The sequence below is a fragment of the Hipposideros armiger genome, unplaced genomic scaffold, assembly GCF_001890085.2.
Source record: "Hipposideros armiger isolate ML-2016 unplaced genomic scaffold, ASM189008v1 scaffold_17, whole genome shotgun sequence".
Taxonomy (NCBI): domain Eukaryota; kingdom Metazoa; phylum Chordata; class Mammalia; order Chiroptera; family Hipposideridae; genus Hipposideros; species Hipposideros armiger.
Window position 1 is genome coordinate 6503502 of NW_017731367.1, and position 9711 is coordinate 6513212.

Below are 9711 nucleotides of genomic sequence, written 5' to 3' on the forward strand. Positions count from 1 at the left end.
ATCAAATCCTAAACCCAGTCATGGTCATTTGTAATTCAGATTTGTTTGTCCTAGGAACATATTTTGGGTTTTGGTTCAGTAGTAAACCTTTTAATGCAACTTAGCTACGTTAAATGTGCCTTAATTTAATGTTTGTTAAATGAGAGGCAGTGACTATAACGACATGATTTTCATACTGATGTAAACAAGGCACGGTGGGATTTTTCTGCAGTGAGGTCTAATGGTTGTCATGTTAAAAAGGAGACCAGTCAGAAACTGGGAAAGCCAGCACATACCTTTATTCTGACATGAGTGACATTTTTAGTGCTTAGTTGAAAATAGAGTCATTTTGAATCAAAACAGCGCTTTATGTGCTTCGAATACCTGTATTGTTTTATCCACAAGGCGATTGTTAAGAATGACATGACCCCGTGTGATTACGTGTGAGATAGTCCGTGGCTGGGAGAGCCGAGGGCGTGCTGTCTATAGAGACTCTTAGTTACTGTGCAGTTTTCTACCATAACATCATTTTCCTCTGTTGCTTGACCAGGGAATAAGTTAGACTACTAGCTCCTCGTGGCGTCTCCTGCAGAACTGTAACTTGTCTTCTCGGATCCTGAGAGCAGTGCCGTTAAAGCTGGGCATGTCCCTCCTTCCTGCAGGTCAGAGTCTCTCCAACAATTAAATGACGGGCAGGGTTGGACCCGAAGAACTTTCAGTTATGAAGTTCAGTTATTCTGGAAAATGCTCTGTCTTCTTAGCTCACATTCACCCTTAAATAAAAATAGCCATTGGCATTTGCGGGGGGTGGGGAATTGTCAATTTAGTTATGTCGTCTGTTTCTCACTGCTTAATTCGGTGGCCTTTGTTTTTCTGGCCGTGCAGATCTGTGTGTAACTGACGAGAAAGAGTTGGGCAAAAGCCTCGATTTCTATTAACTCTTCGATGGCGACCACACATGAAACCCCAACCGCATGGCTGAGGTTTGTGGTGTGGTCACAGCCAGAGCGCTTGCAGAGCATCAGGCAGAGCAGCGTGCTCAGGACCTCTGCGGGCTGGTTCCCCTCAAGCTTCCGAGGGCGGCAGTAGGGTCCTTTGTCTGGCTGCTCGTGGAGAACACGTGCCCCAACTTCTGCTGTCGGTGCTGCTCTCCTATGCGGTGCCGGGTAAACTCCACGCCAGCCTTTCTGGTAAACTCTCTGAGTAGATCTCTCTTCTGAAGGCCTCAAGAGACTGTTGCCCGCTTCAGAGACAAGTGGGGGCTCCAGGAGGGACAGCTTGTAAAGAAAACACAGGCCAGGGCTTGGCAGTGTGGTGCCGCCCGTGTATTTCTCTGTGGGCCCGACTTCATAGCTCTAAGTCGGAATGGCAGCAGGCCGCGTGCTCTTTCAAGCAGGAGATCTAGAAATAAATGGTGCGTCGTGGTTTCCTTCTATTCATCGCAGTGCTCTCAGTAGCTTTGCTTTGCAGAGGGACCAGAAGTCAAAAGCCACGTGCCCCAGGTGAGCGGGGGTGCAAAGGTGTGTGTTTACCTCAACAACTTTGCACTCGGCAGAGGACTAACCAGGCAAGCGAGCTGGCCTCAGGGTCAGCAAGACCTACACAGTCACTGGTGGCTTCCAGGAAGCTTGTGTGGACTCAAAGTGCCATTCTTAACGAGAATGCTTGAGAAATACACAGTAAGGTGCTTACCTATCTCTTTGGGAAACGCCTGTGTTACCGCAAATTGGAAAGGACACGAGGAAGAGGTGTTCTTCTGGTTCCCAAACTCAGCGTCACGTCTCTGCACACAGTTGGGCTGACTGATGAGCAGCGTCTTCACTGACGATTCATTTTCTTGAAGTCACATCATTCCAAATTGAACCTACATACATATTGGGTCCTAGCGATTCTAACCCTTCAGGGTACACCCAGCCAACCCATTCCCCTCCCTTCCGTGGTGTCTGTGTGGGTAGGCGGGGGCCTAAGAGAGAAAGACGGCCCTTTGTGCATTTTTCTGTCTGGTGAGGCCTTCTTTTCCAGCCCCCTGCCCCTCCGCCACATACACACACCTAGCATATACTCTTGTGTTTATTCTTTCACTGAGCTCTCATCTCATTATTATTGTTATAACTGAAGTCCATGTAAGGCTTCATATTATATACTAAGTGATAAAGGCTGAACGGAACGCCCAGCCTCAGGTCCCAGCAGCAGCCCCATCACACAGGGTGGAAATAAGCCATCAAGGTTCTCGGAGCCGAGCGTGTCTGGCAACCCTGAAGGTCGGGGACAGCTCAGGAACAGAGGTGTGTCCAGACCCTTCCCACCTGTGTGCCGGGTGACTCACACTCACAGTCGGCTACCATGACTGTTTTCTAAGAAAATCGTTCCGTTGATTCCAGAACAAAAGTGCCCCAAATGGATAGGAAGCCTGAGGTGTTTGTTTCGTTGATTTCTCTTGTGCAAAATGACCTGCTTTGATCACCCCCAAACTGCCTGAGGGCCGTGGTGACTCCCCCAGTGGTGCATCCGGGGCTGGCGTTGGTGTCTTCAGCAGGGCTGAGGCAGGTCTCCACGCACACGGTGCGTATCTCGAGGCCCCTTTTGTGTAATTGTATAATAAAACGTCCACACAAAGAGGTCTTTACAGGCAAAATTAACACAAGGCTATTTTGCTGGATGTTACATTATTGCCAATTCTAAAACTTTAAGACTATTTTTTTTTGAAGGTACAGATTTTCTTTTAAACATTAAGCAAAAAGCAAGGACTATGATATTATTTATCTGCTCCTTTCAAATATTGTTATTATGCTATATCCATTTTCGGTGTATTACATTTCACAAAGGAATAAGTCCATAGAATTTCATTGCCAAGCAATTTAATCTCTGTGTGTGTCTCCAGCGACTCTGTAAATATTAATCTGTCATTTACAATTTATAATATGAAAAAGGTAATTTTTTCAGGAATGACAAATGAAAATAAAAAAGGAGGATTTGGACAGGAAAAGGGAATTTCGCAATGAATGGGGTGGTGAGGGGGTCGGGGCCTCTTAAGAAGAGACCAGAAGGACCCGGGCTTGTGCATGGTGTGTGCCAGCCTCTGCTGCCCGCTGCAGGTCCATGGCCTCTCCTTGGGGTCCCCCAGAAACCTGGAGGACAGTGGCTTATCTGAACAAGCTTCTGCCTGCCTTCCCAGAAAAATAACATTTTGTAAAAATCCTGCAGAGCCACCTTAATGCTGCGGCAGTAGTGCCCCAGGCAGAGGCCACCCCGGCCACTGTGGCTTAACAGGGCCCTGCAATGCCTTCACGTCCTATGTGTTCCCAGGGGTCCGCGTCATCCTGAGAGGGGCATCAGAGACCTGCCAGATGTGGCCCCTGCCTGGGAGGAGTCTGCCACAGTCACTAAGTGTTTCAGGTGCCAGAAAAAAACAGGTCCCTGAGAGCAGGTGGGCGGGGTGGTCACCTCCTGTCCGCAGGGGTGGAGATCTGAGTGACTTGAAGGGCCCCTCTGATGACAGTGGAGGGGAGCAACAGGCGGGCCCCTGCTGGCTCCACCCCCTTCGTACTGCCCTGGACCTCCAGGCTGGACGGCTTGGAGCTGCTCACCGATCCCCCCCCCCCCCCCGCTCAGGTCACACTGATGAATGTCTGAGCGGGAGCCCAGCGTTTGCCAAGGTTAATGATAGGAAGTGATAACTCAGCATTTATTTCCTCCTCCTGGATTTCATAACCATAGATATAAGCCCTGCAGTCAAACCCCACGTCTGCTCCTCTGAAAACAGCCGACGTCCCGGAGAGCACCCCGCCCGCCACCCCCCGAGGTCTGCAGGGAAGCCGGTGAGCCTGGCTTTGCTGGGAGAGCCACCTGCACGGCACCGCTCTGCTTGGGCAGCAGGACGGACTCCTGGACCGGTGATGAAACGCCACTTCTGCAGGCGACACGCTTCGTCCTCCTGCGCGTCCCTCAGAAGCGTGTCACGTGCAGTCTCAGAACCAAGCTCTTGGACAGTCGGCTTGTGGTATACGATTCTGGAAGTTACAGCAACCCCCGCTGAACACCGATCACATAATCTCACTTTTCTAACCAGGAAGAAGGGGAGTGAGGAGACAGAAGGTGACCAGGCACCATCGCTGGCCCTGGATGGCCCTCTGCGCTTTCTGCTGCTGCGTTCTTCACACTGCGAGGCAGCTTGTGAGCTCCGAGGGCTGGTGAGCGTTCCTGCGATGCGCAGTGTGGCTCTCCACCACGGAGTTTGCAATGTACTGAAGTCATTGTTTCCAGAATAAATCATATGTCACTCTCCCCCCGAGGAAGCTCCTCTGACAGGGCATTTTTCTCTTTGGGGAAATTTTAATTAGACGGAAACCAAAGGCTGTTGCCTTTGTAGGGGCAGGCTAGGTCCCCAAGTTCATCCGCCGGGCGAAACCCATTGTCTCGTGCCTGGGGATCAGTGTCCCCAGTGAGATGTCACTGAAGTTGAACATGGAGCAGACAACGTCTTTCAGCTCCCGGTCCTGTAACTGTGTGTGGCGTTCAGGATGTCACAACCCCTCTGGGACTCCGTTTTCTGACCTGGAAAGTGATGGAGTTTCTGCTAGCCCTCCAGTTATGAAAATCCTAACAGCCAGTGGTCCCAGGCACTCCTTCCTGGGTATATACCCCACCGAGTTGAAAGCAGGTGTCTGAGCACCTGTCCACGCGTGTTGCACTGTTCACAGTCGCTAAACGGGGACAGCGACACGGATGTGCGTCAGCTGAGGAATGAATGAGTGGGTTGCTGTTAGCCGCACGATGGAGTTATCACTCGGCCACGAGAAGGGTGAAGTTCTGATTCCTTGGCGACCTTGAGGTCGTTGTGCTAAGTTAAAGAACTCAGACGCAAAGACCAAGTATTGTATGACTGCATTTAACTGACGTACCCAGAGCAGACCAGAGTCAGTCCGTGGCTGCCAGGGACTTGGGGGAGGGGAGGGAGGCATGATTGCTTAATGGATATAGGATTTCTGTTTGGGGCAATGAAAAAGTCCTGGAACTAGATAGGGATGGTGTTTGCACAACGATGTGACTTAATTCCACTGAACTGTGTACTTTAAAATGATAAATTTTACATTATGGGTATTTTACCACCAAAACCAAAATCCTGTGACTCAGCCCGTGGGCCTCTCTGGTAACCGATAGGCCTTGGGGGTGGAAGTATTTATTATAAGCCTTCAACTTTTCTCCACTTTCCAGAGATGCTCTCCAGTTTACCCACATGACTCAGCGCTTATCAGATGATTTTCATCTAGTCAAGCCGTCCTGTCTAAAAGCATTTTCCTTTCGAAATCCTTTTCCTAATGCGGTCATTAAAAAAAAAAAAAGTTCCTCAAACAACTCTGATAACACGTTGTTTATTTTGTCCCCTCTGGCTTTAGGGGCATGCGATGGCCCCTCTGGAAGCCTCTGCCTGGTACACTGAGTTCGCACCCTTTAGGGGGCTGGGGATGGAGGGAGTGGCCCCAAGTTTCCTCACTGCTGCGATCAGCCCGTCGTCAGATGAGCGGGAGCCTTGCCTGCCTCTGTGGTGGTGGTGGGGTGGGGGTGGGGGACATGAGGATGGTAACCATCACACTCAGGCATGGTCCCCCAAAGCCAGGCCGGCTCAGGCTGGTCCCCAGGCTCAGAGACCCTCGAAGGGTTGATGCCACCACCAGGGATGTGATGATCCCTAGAAAGTGGGGCCTCTGGCTCTGGGCCGCTCTTCTAAATGAACCCCTCTCTCTGTCCAGTCCTGGGAACAGAACACAGTGCAGTGAGTGGGCCATGTGACCGTGACCGGCACTGCAGGCGCTGCCCCCAGAGGGGGACACTCCTGGGGAGGAGGGTCACACAGAATCATTCAGGGCAGCGGGCTGGTTTCCCCCCTTTGTCCTTTGTCTCTCCTCCCCCCACTCCCCACCCATCTGTTAACCTTTTACATGTTTCCTGAGCCACCTGTGTCTTGGGGACCCAGACAAGAGGGATGGGCAGGAGAGGGGCTGGCCCGGTGTTTCCTCGGCCGTGTTTCAGCTCTTGCTTTCTAACACGCCATCACCTGCATGGTGTGGTGTGGCCAGCACGGTGAGACCCTCGCAGAGACTCCAGAGAGCACATCGGGCTCGTGGATGTTTGTGTCGGGAATCCAGACGGAAGGGCCCAGGAGAACTCAGAAGAGACCCCAAAGAATCGGGCCGGGAAGGGCGAGTGCCGAAAGCAAAGGTGCAGTGGTTGCTGCTGTCCCCACGCCTGGTCCCCTGGTCCCAGCAAAGAGACCCACCAGCGAGGGGGACAGACGCCCGCCAGCTGCTGAGAGGGCTCCCGAGGGAGACAGAGGTCAGGACTCTGGTTGTCTGCCGTTCCCCTCGTTAAGTTGTGCATCGCGCCTGATGAGAACTGGGTCACCCCCACAAGCCAGACTCGTCTGGTCTCAGGTCCCCCTCTGTCACCGCTGCTGGTCCCCCTGTAGCGGCACAGCAGACACACCCTGATTCATGAGCACCTTCTTCAGATTTGCAGCCCAGCAGAGCTTCCCCAGGGAACAAACACGTCCATGTCACCGCTGCGTGCCCGGGACCCTGGGGCCAGCACTCCAGCCACAGCGGTCCTTTGCTCAACTCACTTCCAGAAATGTCATCCGTGTGACATGAGCTAAGTTGGCACCCCTGATGCTGGCTGGGCATGGATGTCACCATAGTCACCCACTCATCTTCTCCCTTAAAACAGCTGCTGCCAGAGCTAATAGAAACCCAGATTTCCTGGTGAAACCCGGCAGATGCCTTGGTTTTGCCCCATCGAGGTTCCCAGGGCCCGTGCAGCAGGGGTCACCTACAGTGTGTGGCCCCACCAAGGATGGAATGTAGAGGGACGCCTGGGTCACTGTCCCACAGAGTCCAATGAACTTTCAGAGGACGGAAGTGACATGTACTGTTGTCTCTTCACAGCCTCTGTTTCCTAAAGCTGGTCGTTGGAACTACAGCAAGCACAAGTCAGAAGGAAAAAAGAACTCTGATTAAATTAAAAACTTCTCTACACCAAAAAGCTCTGATAGTCAAAATTTTAAATGAACCCGGGAGGATGTACAATCTGTGTTACATTAGACCAATACTCTTCACTAGACAAGGAACCCTTAAAAATTCAAAAGAAAAAAAGACAATTACCCAGTGGGAAATCGGGGCAAACAGTATGAACTTACCAAAGGAGGAATTCAGTTGGCCTCAAAATACACAAAAGATGTTGAGCTTCAACAATAATCAAGAAATCAAAAAACAAAACAGGAGGAGACTACTGTTTATTAAATTGGGAAACTGTAACAAAAACCCCGGTGTTGAGGGAGGCGTGAGGGGCCGGGCTGTCTTGTCTCTGCCAGGGAGCCAGGAAATGGTCAAGTCTCTCTAAGGAGACTCTGAGGTGAGAAAAGATTTAAAACTAGGAAATCCCCTTTGAGTGAGTGATTCCACTTTCAGGAATTATCTTGTGTGAATAACGGCGGATCTGCTCAGCAACAAGAAATTCACACTAGCTTTGCTAATATTGGTGAAACGTTTGAAATATCGTGGGCGGTGGCTCGAATGAGTTGCGGTCCATCCACAGACTGGAACACTATGCAGTCAGCAGATTTTGTGTCGTCAACGAACGTTGAACAATGCTCAGGGAATGGTTACACAGTGGAACCCATCCCGTGATCCCAGGCTGAAAACCCCACATGTGAAAGTGTGTGTGCTCGCATGGGGGTGCTTATCTAGAGAGGGAGTGAGGAGGGAATGTCTCTAGACCAAAATGTAAACAAAAGCCCTTCCTTTCCTTCTTACCGCTTGTCTGTATTTTCCCAATCTTCTGCAAATGCCGTGCGCGTGTGACTTTTGCAATTTGAGGAAACAAACCAGTGCTTTTCAAATATAGGTTGGGGGGCACATCCCAACTGCCTCTTCCTCTGGACTCTGGTTACCCTCACCCCAGGCCCACAGCAGTAAAGCAGTCCCCCCTCGGCCCTCCCCTCCCCCGCAGAAATGCCTTCATGGAAGCTTCGCTCAGTGTTACAACTTTGGTTCCTACTGAAGTAATATAAGAAAGTGGCCTTACATGGTATACCGGGGGTGCCAAAAAAATGTACACAAGTGGACACTTGGGTCAACGTTGCTCAAGCAGTAGTTCGCCGTCATCAGAAGTGTCTGGACACTGATGGGAACCACTTTGAGCACCTCTTGTAATTGCAGAAGTCAAATGTGCCTTGTATTCATCTTTTGTTAGCGGTGTAGATTGGGTATTACAATTTTAATACAGTTTTCCTTTCTTACAATGTGTGTGATTTTTTGGCACCCTCTGTATTTTTGTGTCTTCTGCAGTCCTCATTCAGGACCCTGTCCATTATCCTCACATTATCTTCACACAGCGCCGCAATGTTTGGGTAAGTTGGTGTGTTCTTCCAGAGCATTTCCCGGGCCTGGCCGGGCCGGGCTCCCTGCTTTCCACCTGTCGCGGAGGCACAACTGCTCATGGCGCTTCTCTAGGGGAATTAGCTCCTCCTCTGCCCGCTGTGGTACGCCCCCCCCCTTTGGTTTCAGCATCCTCACTTTTCTTTTTCTTATTTGGTCTGTGTATTTGGGGATCTGTTCATCATAAACCACTTTAGGTTTGTGGAAGCAAGTGGAGAAAATGCAGTGAGCTCAGAACTCTTCTACTGACCCAAGCTGGCAGGAGGGAAAAGAAAGACCCCTCCAAGCCTTTGGGGTGTCTATGCTCACCAGTCGTTGGGAACAGATGAAAACCACTGGCGCCTTCGGTGGTGAACGGCAAGTGCTCAGGGCTGGAGGGGAGGTTGGAGGAGCAGTGGATTCACACCCCCCACCCCCACCCCCACCCGTCCCTGCAGGTCCAGTTCTTCAGAACCCTAGGCCCCGCGCCCGCTGGTGGCACCTCCTCTAATGTCTGTGCCTCCCTAGGGGCAGAGACCGATCTGTGTCCCCAGCAGAGCACCAGGCTCTGAGTCTCACACTCCCTCTTAGACTCTTAGGCGTATCTTTGCACCAAGCCTGTCACACCCTGAGCTGCACTTGATGCATTCTTCTGGCAAATTCTGGGGCCACATTGCCAGATGACCAAATCCTTTTCAGAAAGATGACTGAAATATTTGTAAGTTTCCATCAGCACAGGGTGAAGTGGCCGAGGTTTCCAGGAGGGAAAGCCCTGGGCCCACGGCTTCCCCAGATCGTGTCCTGTCTGTGTGACACCAGGAGCACACGGAGCCAGGCAGCGCGTGAATCCTCAGTCCAGAGCCACAGCTGCCTTTTGCTGGAGATACGTAAAGAAACCAAGAGGTTAATGGCGGGTTAGTCCCCGCATGGGCCTCCCGTATGAATCAGACTGGGGAGCAGGGTGACTCAGAGCCGTGGCGTTTTGTCTTCTGGCTGCAGATAAACAGAGCAGGGAGGCTTGAATGGGACGCCAGGACTCCTGGGCGGGAGGCAGCTCCCAGTTCCTGAGGGTCAGCCTGGGCGCAGGCGGGCGGGACCCGGGCCCAGACTCAGAATGGGAGGGCCGGGGGAGCGGACAAGGGCAGAGAGGCTGGTGCCCTCTGGGCAAAGCGAGGCTAAGAGGGCTGACGGGTGTGTTGCAGGCCTTGGCTGCTCTGCAGAGACGCTGGACCAAGGTTCACCCTGCCCCGGGTCCACCTGCCCCAGGTCCACCTGCCCCGGGTCCACCTGCCCCGGGTCCACCTGTCCTGGGGTCCACCTG

At 51.9% G+C, this 9711-nt stretch overlaps 1 protein-coding gene across 2 annotated transcripts in view; it reads left to right on the top strand.

The window, feature by feature from the left end:
- Positions 1-9711, top strand: part of TWIST2 (twist family bHLH transcription factor 2) — a 48348-nt gene that overhangs the window by 5336 nt on the left and 33301 nt on the right. The window contains exon 2 of one of the 2 annotated variants that reach the window (XM_019628169.1): positions 3697-5293. The exons of the other annotated variant lie outside the window; for it this stretch is intronic. The gene's annotated coding sequence lies outside the window, so the exon portion shown is untranslated. Of the gene's footprint in view, positions 1-3696; positions 5294-9711 lie in introns of those variants that run through there. 2 annotated transcript variants of the gene reach the window in all.